The sequence below is a fragment of the Phascolarctos cinereus genome, unplaced genomic scaffold (genome assembly GCF_003287225.1).
Source record: "Phascolarctos cinereus isolate Bilbo 61053 unplaced genomic scaffold, phaCin_HiC Scaffold_726;HRSCAF=1367, whole genome shotgun sequence".
In the NCBI taxonomy this organism is placed as follows: Eukaryota; Metazoa; Chordata; class Mammalia; order Diprotodontia; family Phascolarctidae; genus Phascolarctos; species Phascolarctos cinereus.
In genome coordinates, this window is record NW_027556098.1 from 415858512 (window position 1) to 415875698 (window position 17187).

Below are 17187 nucleotides of genomic sequence, written 5' to 3' on the forward strand. Positions count from 1 at the left end.
TAGGTTAAGTGACTTGCCCTTGAGTCATCCTACTGTTCTGCAGTGCAGGAAAAATAATCTAGAACTCTTTTCCAGAACTGCCTACACTATTCACATGCTTTGCCCAGCAATGACACTAATAAGTCTAAACACTGAAAATATCAAAGAAAGAAGAACATGACTGATATTTTCCAAATGTTTCTTGCGATTCTTTTTGCATTGGCCACAACTCGACAATTAGACTGGTCTACGTATTAACATTTTTGGTGTATGAATGGAACAGAATGTTATTATACCATAAAAATTATGAAATGGACAAATTCATAGGAAATTGGAAGGATTTTCACAAATTGATGCAAAGTGAAGTGAGCAGAGCAAGGAGGATAATGTACATACAATAGCATAAGGAAAAACAACTTTTCAAGAGTGGTAAAACTGAACAATGCAAGGATAAATCATACAGTCCAAGACCCCAAGATGAAGCCCATTGTCCACCTCCTGAGAGATGATGGACTTCAAATGCAGAGAGAGACGCAATTTTGGATGTGGCCAATGTGAGAATTTGTTTTGGTGGACTGTTTATATTTGTTATGAATATTATATTTTTATTGTCCAATCAATGGGACAAATAGAAAGGATTGATACTAATGGTATGAAACCATAAAAGAAATAAACCAAAAGCAGAGATTACAAAGTGTGTGTATGTGTTCAGTGCAGTGGGGTATGGAAAGCCTTCACATCTTACTTGCTTGGGTATTGCTTGCTTGGTTGGTTGGTTTTTGTCCTTTATACTTCAAGAGGGCTTAAACTATATTAGTATGTTAGGTTTAAGGTGCGCTGTGTCCAGCTGCACTTGATCAGACCAATATGAGCTTGGGTCAGACACATATAGTCCATGTGAATTCCAAATTGGCCGATGTCATGTTTCTTTTGAGCTACTGCAATTCTGCTTTGCTCATAGAGCTCAATGCCTTCTTTGAAGCAGGCACACCATGTTGGGTGGTACTATTCCAGTGTCTCCCATGTCTCATAATTGATTCCAAAGTTCTTCAGAGACACGTTGAGAGTATCTTCATATGGCTTCTTCTGACCTCTGTGTGAGGGCTTGCCTTGAGTGAGTTCTCAGTAAAACAATCTTTCAGGAAAATGTACTTTTGATGTTTGAATAATGTGGCCAGCCAATAAAAGTGGCACTCCCTGCAGTAGAATTTAAATGCTTTATAGGTAGCTCAAGGAAAAACCTCAGTGTCCAGTAGCTTCTTTTACCAAGTGATCTTTAGAATTTTCCTAAGATGATTCAAACAGAAGCAATTCAGGTTTTTGGCACGGAATTGGTGTTGCCATAGTCCAGGTATTACAGCCATACAACAGTGAGGTCAGCACAATGGCTCAGTAGACCTTCAGTTTAGTAGGCAGTCTAATATCTTTTTTCTCCCACACTTTCCTTCAGAATCTCCTAAACAGTGAGCCAGCTCTAGCAATACTTGCATCAACCTCATGATCTATGTATTTATCTATGTGAATTTATCTAAGTGAATTTATCCACAGCATTCAAAATATCTCTATTTGCTATAAAAGATGGTGTGTAATGTGGACTACTGGAGAACCAATGGGTTTTTGTGTTTTGTTTTTTTGTTTTGTTTTTTGGAGTTCATTGTCAGGCCAAAATTAGCACAAGCAGCATAATGCCCATCCTGGTATTGAAGTCAAGCAAAATTACAAGTTTGTCTTCTTTTGGCACATTGAAATGATGGTCTCCAGGTCTTCATAAAATATTGCTTTGACCTTATCAGGATTGAACATAGTAGGAGCATGCACACTGATGATGTTGGTGTGGCACTTTCCTGCATTTCGCTGTGGCAATGTAAAATGAAGGACCTAGGGTGTGCTGACCAGTAATTCAGTGAGGTACAAAGATTGATGCAAGGAATTTTCTCACAATTATACATCTCAAGCAATCCATGTATCTCATCTGAAAACTGTCACTTTATTGATTAATTAGTTATTGTTTCCATGTTTCTTTCATTAAATGCAAACACTTGGGGGCCAGGGACTCCTCTTTTGTTGATTTCCAAGTATTACACCTATCTCGTCTCCTCCTCTGAATTCCCAAAACTCACTCATCCCAGTCCTAACTCAGAAAACCCCTAATCTTTCCTTCAATTAGATATCAGATTGCCTAATCTTGTATCCTGCATTATTTGCTATCATATCCTGTTAATTGTTTGATTTTAATGCATAAAAATTGGCCTTCCTCTGTACTCTGGGTTGAATACCAAGCTGAGGAGGCCTGGTCTCCATTAGTTATGCAATTGGCATGCATCATTTAATAAATCAATATGCTCAAAAGATCAAACCTTTGTTTCCTCAGTCGTTTCAGATTCCATCAACCACTGTTTCCACTTGTAAAGGTAGGCAATCCAGATGCCCAAGGTTTATTCCATTTATTCCTATGTTCTCTAGTGTTTTTAATAGGAATGGGTGCTGTATTTTGTCAAAAGCTTCTTCTGCATCTATTAAGATGATCATGTGGTCTCTGTTCATTTTGGTGTTGATATGATGAATTATGCTAATAGTTTTCCTAATATTGAACCATCCCTTCATTCCTGGTATAAATCCTACCTGGTCATAGTGTGTTATTCTTGTGATAAGTTGCTATAATCTATTTACTAATATTTTATTTAAAATTTTTGCATCTATATTCAGTAGAGAAATTGGTCTATAATGTTCTTTCTCTGTTTTGACTCTTCCCAGTTTAGGTATCAGCACCATATTTGTATCATAAAAAGAATTTGATAAGACTCCTTCTTCACCTATTTTCCTAAATAGTCTATATAGTAGTGAAATTAATTGTTATTTAAATGTTTGATAGAAATCGCTCGTAAGTCCATCTGGTCCTGGAGATTTTTTCCTAGGGAGTTCGTCCATGGCTTGTTCAATTTCTTTTTCTGAGATGGGGTTATTTAAGTATTTTACTTCCTCTTCTGTTAATCTGGGCAATTTATATTTTTGTAAATATGTATCCATTTCACTAAGATTGTCAAATTTATTGGCATACAGTTGGGCAAAATTGTTCTAATTATTGTTTTAATTTCCTCTTCCTTGGTGGTGGATTCACCCTTTTCATTCTTAATGCTGGTAATTTGGTTTTCTTCTTTCTTTTTTTAAAATTAAATTAACCAAAGGTTTACCTATTTTACTGGGGGTTTTTTTCCTAAAACCAACTCTTAGTTTTATTTATTAGTTTAATAGTTTTCTTAATTTCAATTTTGTTAATTTTTCCTTTGATTTTCAGTATTTCTAATTTGGTTTTTAATTGAGGATTTTTAATTTGTTCTTTTTCTAATTCATTTCCAATTCATTGATCTCTTCTTTTTCTATTGTATTTATGTAAGAATTTAGAGATATAAAACTTCCCCTAAGAACTGCCTTCTCTCTCTGCATCCCATAAGTTTTGGTATGTTGTCTCATTATTGTCATTCTCTTGAATGAAGTTATTGATTGTGTGTATGATTTGTTGCTTTACCCAATCATTTTTTAGGATTAGATTATTTAGTTTCCAATTATTTTCAATCTATCTTTCCATGTCCCTTTATTACAAATAATTTTTATTGCATCATGATCTGAAAAGGATGCATTTAATATGTCTGCCTTTCTGCATTGGATTGTGAGGTTTTTAATGCCTAGATGTGGTCAATTTTTGTGTATGTGCCCCTGACTGCCAAGAAAAAAGTATATTCCTTTCCATCCCCATTCAGTTTTCTCCAGAGGTCTATCATACCTAACTTTTCTAATATTCTATTCACCTCCTTAATGTCTTTCTTGTTCATTTTGTGGTTAGATTTATCTAATTCAGAGAAGGGGAAGTTGAGGTCCTGCACTAGTATACTTTCACTGTCTCTTTCTGTAACTCTCTGAGCTTCTCTAAGAATTTGGATGCTATACCATTTGGTGCATATATGTTTAGTAATGATATTACTTCATTGTCTATGGTGTCTTTTAGCAGGATGTAGTTTCCTTCTTTACCTTTTTTGATAAGATGTATTTTTGCTTTGTCTGAGATCAGGATTGCTGTCCTGCTTTTTTTTACTTCAGCTGAAGCATAATATATTCTGCTCCAGCCTTTTATGTTTACCCTGTGTGTGTCACTCTTTTTCAAATGTGTTTCCTGTAAACAACATATTGTAGGATTATGGTTTTTAATGAATTCTGTTATCTGCTTCCATTTTATTGGAGAGTTCATCCCATTCACATTCAGAGTTATGATTACTGTGTCCCTCTTTCCATCTTTCTTCCCCCCCTTTTATGCTTCTCTTTCTCCATGCTTCTTTTCCCTCCTCACTAGTTTTTTTGCTTCTGACCACCACCTCCCTCACTCCCTCCCCCCTCCATTAGCCCCTTCTCTTTTCTTCTGTCGCACCCCCACTGATTCTTCCCTCCCTTCTATCCCTCCTCCTTTTTCTTTCCCTTTTTCCTTCCTATTGCCTGTAGGGCAAGTTAGATTTCTATACCTAACTGATTATGTTATTCCCTTTCTGAGCCAAATCTGATGAAAGTAAGGTTCAAACTATGCTCATCTCCCTCCTTTTTTCCCTCTTTTGTAATAGGTTTTTGTGTCTTTTCCAGTAATGTAATTAACTCTGTCTGCCTTCTTCTTTCCTTTTCTCTCAATACATTTTCTTAGATCAGATTAATCTACTTACTTGTATCCATTTAACCCACTTGATTAGATTTTTATCATTATATCAAAGTCAACTTATATTCACCCCTTTATATATAACCCTTTAACATGGTGTAATAACAATACAGTTCTCAAGAATTTCAAGAGTCATCTTCCCTTGTAGGGATGTAAACAGTTTTCCCTTATTAACAACATATTGTATCTTTCTATCCCACTTACCTTTTTATGTCTCTCATGATTCTTGTATTTGAAGATCAGATCTTCTGTTGAGCTCTCATATTTTTATCAGAAAGGTTTGGAAGTCCCTATTTCATTGAATATCCATCTCCTCCCCTGAAAGATCATGCTTATTTTCACTGGGTGGTCTTTTAACATAGCAGCTGCAAGGTCCTGTGTAATCCTGACTATGGTTCCATGCTCCTTAAATTTTTTTCTTTCTGGCTGCTTGCAGTATTTTCTCTTTGACCTGGTAATTTTGGAATTTGGCTACTATATTCCTTGGTGTTTTCAATTGGGGATCTCTTTCAGGCAGTGATTGGTGGATTCTTTCTATGCCTATTTTACCTCTGGTTCTAGAACCTCAGGGCAGTTTTCCGTTATGATTTCCTGAAAGATACTGTCCAGACTCTTTTTTCTTATCATTGTGATTCTTAGGTAGACCAATAATTTTTTAATTGTCTCTCCTGGATTGATTTTCCAGGACAGTTGTTTTACCAATGAGGTATTTTATGTTTTCATCTCTTTTTTCTTTTTTTCTTTCTGTTTGACTGATTCTTACGCTCTCATAGAGTCATTAGCTTCCATTTGCTCAATTCTAATTTTGAACAAATTGTTTTCTTCTATTATATTTTGTACCTCCTTCCCCATTTGGTCAATTGTATTTTTTAGGGATTTGTTTTCTTCAGTGTATTTTTTTTTCAGTTGGCCAATTATATTTTTAGGCACTCTTCTACCTGTCTCATTTGACTTTTACAATCCTTCTTAAGCTCTTCTCAGAAGGCGCTTTTTTTGTTTCAGATCAGTTCATATTCCCTTTTGAGGTTCCAGATTTGGGTTTGTTGGCAATATTGTCCTGTCAGAATTTCTGCCTTGATCTTCACCATTCTCATAATATTAATTGATGGTACATTTCTTTTTGCACATGGTGTTTGGTTATTTCCTGGCCTTTAAAGAGATTGAGCTCTCCTGTTGGGGAGCAGAGGGCACTGACCCAAGCTTCTTGTGTTGGAAGCCTAGAGCTTAGTCACCGACCTTGTGTGCTGGGACCTCTGATGTTGGCAATTGGGGGCAGCTTACCTGTTGTTGGGCCAGAATCAGCAAGGCTGGAACTCTAGGGCAATTCTAGGTTGCCTGCTTTTCCTTTCCTTTTACCTTCTTCAGCTCCTTTCAGGTGGATGTTGCAGGGAGTTTATCTGCCTGGGGCTCTTTGTAGTGTTGCTTACCTTATTTTTGCTGAGGCACTTGGAGACAGGTTACTGTAGAATGCTGAGGGACCTGGTGGTTTTCTGAGCTAGTTTCCACTGGTTCCCCACCCTCACTGAGGCACTCAGGGGGTCCAAATGTTGGTGTTTGCCTGCTCCACCACCTGGGTTCCTAGAACTCCTCCTGGTATGCTGAGGTGGGGCTTTCTGCTAGCTTGCTGGGACACTTCTGGTTCGGTACTGCTCCTCTTCCCTGAGGGCAAGAGGGACCTTTCTCGGTAATCCCTCAAACTGCCTGGGCTACTGGACTGCTGCACCCCTTCTTTATTTTGGTTCTGCTGTTCCAGGGTTTTTCCTGGGGTGATATTTTCTAGACTTTCAGAAGTTGATATAGAAGTGTGAGAGTGACTTACTTTTTACTCCACCATATTGGCTCTTGGGAGCAGAAGTAGAAAGAGTTTTTAAAAAGGGGTTTAAAAATCATATAAGAAAGGTTTTAAAAATTGGGGAAATAAAAGCGATGCAAGAGAATAATGAAAAAAAGTCAATAGCTTCGAAAAAGAAAACTCCTTAAAAAGTAGAATTGAAAAGGAAGTACAAAACCTGCCTGAAGAAAATAATTTTCAAAAAAATTAGAATTAGGCAAGTGGAAGCTAATGACTCTAAGACATATAAAATCAAACAAAACCAAAACAATTAAGTAATAAAAGAAAATATAAAATATCTCATTGGGAAAACAACTGACTGGAAAAAGATCTAGGAGAGATAATTTAGGAATCACTGGACCACCTGAAAGTCATGAACAGCAACCAAAAAAAAAAAAGACATGGACATCATACTTTAAGAAATTGTGAAAGAAAACTGTCCTGACATCCTTGAACCAGAGGATAAAATAGATATTGAAAGAATCCACTGATCATCTTCCAAAAGAGATCTCAAAATAAAAACTCCAAGGAACATTATCACCAAATTTCAAAACTCTCAGGTGAAGAAAAAAATATTGCAAGGAAGAAACAATTGAAATACCAAGGAGCTACACTCAGAGTTAGGCAGGATTTGGCAGCTTGAACATTAAAGGATTGAAAGGCATGGAAAGTGATATTCTGGAAGGCAAAGGAGCCAGGACCACAACCAAAAATTACCTACCAGCAAAACTGGGCATAATCCTTGGGGGTGGGGAGGCAGGGATGGGGGGAAGTCATTCAATGGAATACAAGGCTGTCAAGGTTTTCCGATAAAAAATCCAGAGCTGAAAAAAATTGATTTCCAGTTTCAAAAATCAAGAGAAGCATAAAAAAGGTAAAAAAGGAAAGAGAAAACAAGAGGGGTAGAATAAGGCTAAACTTTATATCATACTTGTAACTCCTAAGAACTTTATCATTATTTGGACAGTTATAATAAACTTATCATGTGAAAAATGGATGTAGAAAAAGCCTTTGGAAAAATATAACACTTATTCTCATTAAAAACACTAGAAAGGATAGGAATAAAGGGAATTTCCTTAAAATGTTAAGTAATATTTATCTAAAGCCATTAGCAAGCATTATCTATAATGGACACAAGCTAGAAACCTTCCCAATACAATCAACAGTATCTTCCTGTAACTCACTTAACTTCTCCTTTAGACATAGAGCATTATGAAATGTGAAATAGATCATTTTGATTACATAAAATTTAAAAAAGTTTTTGCACAAACAAAACCAATGCAACCAAAATTAAAAGGAAAGCAGAAAACTGGGGTGGGGGGAGGACTGCAAGAAGTATCTCTGAGAAGAGCCTCATTTTTCAGATATATGGAGCACTGAGTCAAATTTATAAGAATACAAGTCATTCTCCAACTGATAAATGATCAGAAGGCTCCAAAAAAAATAACCATGAAGTGGTGCTTAGGCAGGAACCTATTGTCCAATTTATCAGCTCAAGAGTGAATAGTGTTTAAGGCTTGGCTTTGAGAAAGAAATCTAGCCAGTAAACCTGGGAGATGGAGAAAGAGAAGAGGGAGGGGGAGAATGACAGGGAGAAAGGACCATGAGCTGAGTTCCCCAACTGGAACTGGCCAGCTGGGTCTCTATTCAGGCATCTTGGACTGTTCACAGGTTGTGTTTGTCCTTCATTCTCAAAGAGGACCATGACATCAGGGAGATAATGACATGACTTGCAATTGACTTTGAATTGAGTGAGGGAGGGCTGTACAAGGTCACCATTCTCACTTTCTTCTCCAGAGTCATCTAGGTCCAGTGGCCAGATATTCATCAGGATGACTGGAGGTGGCCCAGGATGCAATGGGAGACCCTGGCCCTTTTAAGCTAATGTCTTTTCAGATTCTCACTTTGAGTGAATAGTTAATAATAGTTAATAGTTAAGTGAATTCAGTGAATAGACCCTTTAAGAAGTGAGTCAAGCAGCATCTCCCTGACATCATGGTCCTTTTTGATAATGAAGGACAAAGACAGCTTATGAATAGTGTGAGCTGCCTGAATAGGGACGCTGCTGTCCAGTTCCAGTTGGGTAACTCAGCTTGTAGTCTCTTTTCTCTCTCCCTCTAAATCGCACTCTCCCTTTTTCTCTTCTCCTAGATTTCTTTCTCAAAGACCAAGTTTTAAACCTAATGCACTCTGAAACTCATAATGGGATTGTACAACAATAGGTCCCTGTCCAAGCACCACTTCATGATTATTTTTTGGGCCCTCCTTGCTCAGAGTAGATGTAAATAATAACTGTTTCTCCTTTGGCCAGCTACCCTGTTGTTTTTTTTTTTTTTAATTAAAGAGGCCATTACTTGACTCACTTGTTAAACAGGCTTATTCATTGCATGGGCAGTACCTCGATCAAAGTGAATTGCAAGTCATGTCATCATCTTCCTGATGTCATGGTCCTCTTCAAGAATGAAGGACACAGGAGCAGCTAGGTGATGCAGTGTATAGAGTCAGGAGGACCTGAATTCAAATCCAGGTTCAGACACTTGACACTTACTAGTTGTGTGACTCTGGGCAAGTCACTTAAACACAACTGCTGCACCAAAAAAAAATGAAGGACAAACACAACAACAATAACAACAACAAATGATTAGAGGATGTGAACAGGCAGTTTTCAGGCAAATAAATCAAAGCTATTTATAGTCATATGAAAAACTGCTTTAAATTACTATTGATTAGAGAAATGCAAATTAAAACTCTGAGGTAGCACTTCACACCTATCATTTTAGCTAATAAAAATAAGTAAAATGACAAATGTTGAGGGGATGTGAGAAAACTGGGACACATTGGTGCTGTTGATGGAGTTATGAATTGATCTAACCACTCTGGAGAGCAATTTGGAACTATCCCCAAAAAACTATAAAACTCTACCTACCCTTTGATCCAGCAATACCACTGCTAGGGCTATATTCCAAAGAGATTAAATGAAGTTAAAATAAAACCTGTTCATACAAAGACATTTATAGTAGCTCTTTTTGTGGTGGCTAAGAATTAGAAATCAAGGGGATGCCCATCAATTGGGGATTGGTTGAGCAAGTTGTAGTGTGTGATTCTGATGGTATATTATTGTGCGATAAGAAATGACAAGGAAGATAATTCAGAAAAACCTGGAAACACTTACATGAACTGATGAAAAGTGAAGTTAATAGAACCAGGAGAATATTGTACACAGTAAGAGCAATATTGTTATGATGTAGAGGGGTGGGTAACTTAGCTACACAATACAATGATCCAAGACAATCCCAAAGGACTGATATCCAAGCATGTTATCTCCCTCCAGATAAAGAAGTGATATTATCTCAATACAGCCAGAGAGGCATGCAGTTTTTCCCTCTTTCTTTTCATTTTAGTCTGACTGTTTTTATACAAAATGATTAATATGGAAATGTTTCACATAATTGCACATATATACACTATGTTGGCCCTCTTTCGCTCTCTCTAATTAGAACAGATTGGCAGATTAAAGGAGTTAAAAAATGTAAAGTCCTTGGTACATGTGTTATATATTTAAATTATAATATTTATTATTCCTATATTTCATAAGGATTCTTTTTAGTTGTTATTTCTCTCAAAATGTATATTTATTTCTCATTTTAATTCTTCTGGTTTTGTGTGGATTTTCATCTTTGCCAATTGATAAATCTGTTCCTTATTATCTATGTGTTCTTGGACAGGCCTCTTAACCTTTCTCAGCCTCATTTTCTATTCTCACAAAACAAAGGGACTGAACTAAATAAGGGAATATTATTCAATTTAGCTCCTATCTCATTTGTATTGTGCAATCTTAACTGGGTTCTCACTGTAACAAGGCAATTTTTTCAAACTTCCTGAATTGACTAATTGTCCAAATAACTGCAGTGGTATTTCTAAAACTTGTTGTCCTACATTCCATAGCTCACCTCCTCTCCTCATTCAGATGAGAACTTTGCCTCATTTTTTATTGAAAAAAAGACCATTAATCAAAAGCTTTTTCTTACACTCTCTTCTTTATCTCAAACCACTTAGATGCTTCAATTTCACTCTCCTCCTTTATTTACCACACATCAAGAGGTAGTCCTTCTTCTGGTTATGGCAGACATCTCTACATGCACGAGTGATCCCATTGGATCTGTCTTCTCCAGCAGGTTATCACCTCTATCATCCTCACTTTCTTATTTATGTTCAATCTCTCATACTCTGGCTGCTTCCCTCCCTCCTCCAAACTCGCCCTCATTTCCCATGCGTAATACAAAGCGACACCAATACAACAACGGCAAAAACAACATCAATAAAACCTCACTTGATCTGTTCATTCCTGTTAGGTATCATTCCTTATCTCCTTCAATTTGGGGGGATTTTTTGCTAACTTCTATAAAAAGGTTGTCTATTGCAGGTCCTTTCTCTTTATCTCTCCTTAACTCTATAATTTGGCTTCTAAACTTATCATTCCACTGAATCTGTTCTCTCCAAAGTTGTCAACAATTCATTACCTAGGATACCAAATAGACTTTTCACAATCTTTGTTGATATCTCTGCAGACTTTGACACTGTTGGTGACCTTCTTCTCCTCGATATTCTGTATGTTTTCATGACTCTCACCTCTCTCCCAGTTCTCCTCCTATCTTCTGGACTGCTCCTTCTCAGTCTCTTTTGCTGAATCTTCATTCACACCATGCCTGCTAAACATTGGTGTTCCACAATCCTCTCTCTTAGATCCTTTTCTCTTCTTATATAATGTTTCCCCTGGTGATCTTATCAGCTCCTAGAGATTATAGATTATCTCTGTTCTGATGATTCTCAGATCTGTCCAGGCCTAACGGTTCTGATGATTTCTTATCTCACATCTCCACTAGCCTATTGGAGATTTTGAACTGCATGTCCTCTTGACCTCTTAAATTTAACCTGCCCAAAACTCAACCCATTATCTTTCCCTCAAAACCTTCCTATCTTCTGAACTTCCCTATTATTTTGAGGGTACAAACATCTTTGTAGTTACCCATTCTCATAAACTAAATTCCATCCTTTATGCCTACACTCTCTCACACAACCCCATCTAAACTGTTGTCAAGACCAATTGATTGTGCCTTTATAACATCTGTCCTATCTGGTCTCTTCTTCACTCTTATACTGCCATCACCCTGGCACAGGACCTCATCACCTCAAACACTGACTATGACAACAATTTCCTCATTGGTCTCCTGCCAAATGTCTTCCTCCCTTCCAGTTCTTCTTATACTCAGTAATCTTTCTAAAGCACAGTTCTGACCATGCTTCTCAGCTACCCAATAAAGTCCAATGGTCCCCTATCACCTCCCAGATCAAATATGAAATCTTCTCTTTGTCATTCCGTTGCAGTATGAGAGGTTGTGACCCCTCAAAGACTGAAATACACTACAGGGTCATCTGGAATGAATTCACAGACTCAAGCATTCTTTAAGTCGAGCTGGCAAAAAGTTTGTTCTTATGCTTTTCAGCGGGCAAGGATTCTTAAGGATCCTGCAACCTTAGAGTGGTACAGTTAAAGTTTATATAGGATAAAATACAATAAAACATGTGCCAAATATGATAACAAGGTGGTTCAGGGTGGGATTAAGGAGTGGTTAAGGAGTGGCCAGTTCTTAAAAGAGCATGCACTTCTTGTACCTACTGCACAATCATTTTACCCTGATTTCACTGGAAAAAGCCCACAAGGGGGGCCACATAGAGGTGTGCTTTAAGGCCTGCTATGTCACTAAGTTAGAGTTCAGGGTAACTGAGAGTTGTCCAGTCTGCCACCAATCAATGTCTTGTTTGACCAAATAGATGTAGGGAGTATACGTATGTGTTAAGTCTAGAATACAGTTAATGAGGAGTCCAGAATGTAGATAATGAGGTAGGACAGTAGTATAGATAGCCCAGTGGGTAAGAATGTCTTTATGACCCAGTGCAAAGCCAGTTCAAACTAATAATTCCTTCAGGTGCTGTTTGTAACTGCACCAGGGAAAGAGATAAGGGTCTTGCTGGGGCCTACTCATGAGTAAGTGCTAGGCACAATGAACTTGGGCTGGGGAGAAACTGTCAGGGATAGTGTTTCTGAAGGTAGGGAGAAATTGGGGTCCAAGAACAAGCACCCAAGCACCCCATCAATTCCATGTACATCATAACCTCTCTTTCCTACCTTTCCCATTTTCTTGCACCTTACAATCTCCCCCTTACAGGTATTCTCTGATTCTATGACATTTGCCTTAAGAAAAATGATTTTTCCCCTTATATTTAATAACTAATTATTGAATCAATGGTGCTATTGGGGGTCCTAGAACCCTAAAATGTAAGGGTACAGATGGATGTGCCTCAAAATAATTTGACCACTCAATCCTTTTTTCAGTCAAAGTAGGAGGGGTTATTTGTATCACCAGTAGAAGCAGGCAAGATTCTAAGGGAATCTGTGGTTTGGTAAGGATAATACTGATGCTTATATACAAGAAAAGACAGTGAGAAGATCTAGATGGGATTAAGGAGTGGTAAATAGCCTGGAGTGGGTCAAGTACAGACAACGAAAGGAGTTAAGTGGTCGGAGAGTAACAGTGAAAGGGCAGTTAAAAGGATTATTCAGTATCTAGGTGGGCTGGGATGGGCCAGATGCCTTAAGCAAGATGCTGGGACCTGGGTTGTATGGGAAAGTTCAGGGACTGGGATGCTTTCAAAGACAAGGTTTTTTTTCCTTTTAGGGGTTCAGATCCTATCACCCCATCATCAGGACCAAGTTTTTTCCACTTTCCTGCTTCCTCATCCAGAAATCAACCAGTGAGAGAAATCTTTCTAAAGAGAGTAAAAGAAATACTAAGTTTAGGCTAATGGGTGGATTCCCACTTATTTTGTTTATTCAGACAGGTCTGGATTCTCCCTATTGCCAGATAGGTGATATGGAAATTATTAAGTCTCTTTGGCCAAGACCTGGGTGATCCAAGTCATGCACCCACAAAGCCCTCAGTGGAATATAACCCATTTTCATTATAACATTCATTTTCTCATTAATTGTTAACTAATCAGGAACTTGTCAGTCTCAGGAACACCAGCTCTCCCAAAGGCACATAAACTATGAGACCATGGCCATAATAGGTCTTTGGCATTTGAGGGTATCCTGACTTCTTTTTATTAATAAGCATACTAGCCTTATTAACAAAATGATTAAATTCCCCAGATTCTATGTCTCACAAACTTTTTATACAGCACATTTATGGCAAACCACGAAGGGACTTTAGAGGAAAACAGTCTGGCTTAAGGTCTCCCAGAAAACTCCCTCATTTTTGAAGGCTCACTAGTGGAATTTTGTCACCTAGAAAGAGCACCTTTTCTGATAAATTGTGACTTCCAGAGATTTTGACTCTTTCCTCAATCTAAAACTTCTGATTCTAACCTTCTTTCAATCATCCTGGATAAAAATATATACATCTGTATGTCTGTTCTAACTGTAGTTTTTGGAATTTTTTTACTCTCAATAGTAGAAGGTCACCTCAATATAAGCTTTGAGGACAAATTGTGATGTGTACATGTAAAATTTTGGAGACAGGTCCTGAGAAGTTCAAGTTCATTTTAGGAATGCAGCTTGAGTATTTCAGTTCTGCTTTAGAGCAGACATGGTGTGACATTTATTACAAGTTTAGTTCCATTAAGAGCCGAAGATTTCATACATGAGGTGTAATGTTGTGTCAAAGAGAGCTTTTGGGGGTTCTGTTTAAGAAAGCACAATACTGAAACTGAGGCAATTGTGAGAGTGCTCTATATGTTTTTGTCTCTACTTTATCTTCAGGATGTGGCCTACATTTGCTAGGTGAGAGGAATTGAAAAAGCAGGGTGAAACTTCCCCAGGCTAACGATAGCTTTGATGTTAAAAAGTTCTTTTTTTCTGTCTTTTTTATTGTTAGGCCATAGCTGTACCTGCAAGGGCTGATGAGAGAAAGCTACTTTTGATTTTGGGTAATTTTCATCTCCAGTGAAATTAATAGCTACTGTCAACCATTTACCAAAGGTTTGGTCCAAAGAAGCAAACAGAATCAGTTTCCCCTTTAACAGAAAGCTTGCCCTAGAACAAACAGAATGGGGTTCACCCTACCAAAGGTCTGAACAAGGAACAAACAAAAGCAGGCTGTACGTGTGCTATAATGTGCTTATGTACTCTCATTAAGCCAGAGAATCATGCATGATGGAGCAGAAAATCATTCTGAACATAGAGGTAAACAAGCTGAAGGACTTAAAAAATGATTGCTTTTACCAGGGGTTATTCACTTGAACATGGCTCAAAGTTGAAAATACTTTGTTATAAATAATGCATATAATAAGTACTGTTCTTAAATTATATGCTTATACATTTCATCATGACATCTTTTGTTGCAATTATAGTTAATATGGTGATAAATCATCCTCTTATAGAAAGTGTTCTGTTATTAGTTCCTCAACAGAATCTCATCTTCTTAATGAGGGAATGAATAATGCCAAATATAAACATTGTGTTCTAATTTTTGGAGTGTATATGAGTTTCTTAGATATATCAACATCACAATTGGCTAACCTAAAATTGTAAATTAGTAGATAGAGCACCAGCCCTGGATTCAGGAGGACCTGAGTTCAAATTCTATCTCAAACACCTAACACTAACAGGCTGTGTGACCCTGGGCAAGTCACTTAACCCCATTGCCTAGTCCAAAAATAAAAAAGTAAAAAAATAAAATGAAATAAAATTGTAAATTCCACAGTCTAAAATGTTCCAGATTTAGTTTTCTAGTAACAGAGATATAAGATCAGACCTAACTTCCATTACTTGACCTGGTTATTGGCAAAATACATTTAAAATTGTATTAAGACCAATTTTGTAGATTTTTAGCAGAGAAGAGAATATCTACAAGTGACATGAACCAGAGAAGCCAGTCAGCTGGAAACTGCTTTGAGACCACACCCAGAGCCAAGAACTGCATCAGATGGTGTCCCAAGAATGAGACAGCTATAGAAGATGAAACTTCTGAGCCTTAAATGGATACTTATTTTTCACTATTTGCTTTTGCCCTGTGCACCTTTTATTGTAACCTCTATTGACTAGAAGGGACTGCCCCTTGTGATTTTGCCAATGGAAGTTGATCCATTTCCATTTTCCCTCACACTGTTTCCCTGTGTAAGCCCCACAGTTAAGAACCCTTGAAGTGTTTGTAACATCAGTTAGTGATTTGTTGAGTAGACTTCATCTCTCAATTGATATAAATGGGGGAAAGACAGAAAAAATGATTATTTCTCTTGTATTTAATAACTAATTACGAATCAGGACCAAAGTTTGTCCCGTTTTCTACTTCCTCATCTGGAAATCAACTACAATGAACACTCTCTCAGATACAGTAAAAAACACATTCTTAGTTTAGGCTAATGGATGGATTCCAGCTCATTGTGTTTATTAAGGCACTTCTGGGAAAATGTAAATTCTTCCTTTTGTCAGATGGGTGATATGGAAATTGTTGTCTCTTTGACTGAGTTGGGTGATCCAAGCCACAGGCCTCAAGACTGTCATTGAAATATAACCTACCTCTCATTATAATATTGTTTTCTCACTAACCAATCAGAGTTGATTGCCACTCTCTGGAACACCTGCTTTTCAAGGGCATACAAACTGTGAACCTATAACCATGAGGGGGTCTTTGCCATATGAAAATGCTACTGACCTACTTTTTTATTAATAGACATGATAGCCTTACTAATAAAATAATTAAATTACCTAGAAATTAGGTCTCTCAAACTTTTTAAATGTCACAGCCTCCTTAGTCTTTCTCAAACAAGACATTCAATCTCCTAACTCTGGGCATTTTCACTATCACTCTCCCAATTCCTGGAGATATTTTTCTTCTCATCTCTGCCTCCTTCCTTCACTGTATTCTGTCAAATCCCAATAAAATCTCACCATCAGGTGGAAATTTACGGGAGCTACTTTGGGCTTTTCCTGATCCCCTTAATTCTGGTTCGTTCCCTCTGTTGATTGCTTTTTGTTTATCCATTAGGTAGTCTTTTTATACTAGGTGTCTGTATATCATCTCTCTCATCAGATTGAGAGCTCCTTGAGTATAAGGATTGTGTTTTAACTTCCTTTGCATCTCCAATTCTTAGCAAAGTGTCTGATACAGAGCAAGTGCTGAATAAATGTTCATTGAATGATGGACTAAATGGCCCTGAAGGTCCATTCCCCCTCTAAATCCATGATATAAGTTTATCCTTGGTAACTTGTGTACAAGTCCCAACTATTTTACATCATGGTCTTATTACTAATACATACTGTGAGTACTGCAATGCAAGACGATAACAAGTGCCAAGATGTGATGTTTCCTCTCCGTAGATACATTTTGACACCTACTTCATCTATAACTCCATGGAAAACTTTAGACCCAGTCTTCATTTAGCTCCAATTTCTAGTTTAATTTATAGTAAAAATGTCAAGATTGATACAAAGATGGTCCCTGCATAAGTGTTTCACATTTTAGAGTAACAAGATGTAATTTAGTGATTCCAATTTGTCTAAAATCTTTGTAATTGCTAACACATTTAGCCTCACTGTGCCTCACTTTCTTGTTGTCACCATAGAAACAGAAGTTACTGGACATGATGAAGACCATTTTGTATGTTCTTTATTTTGTGATTT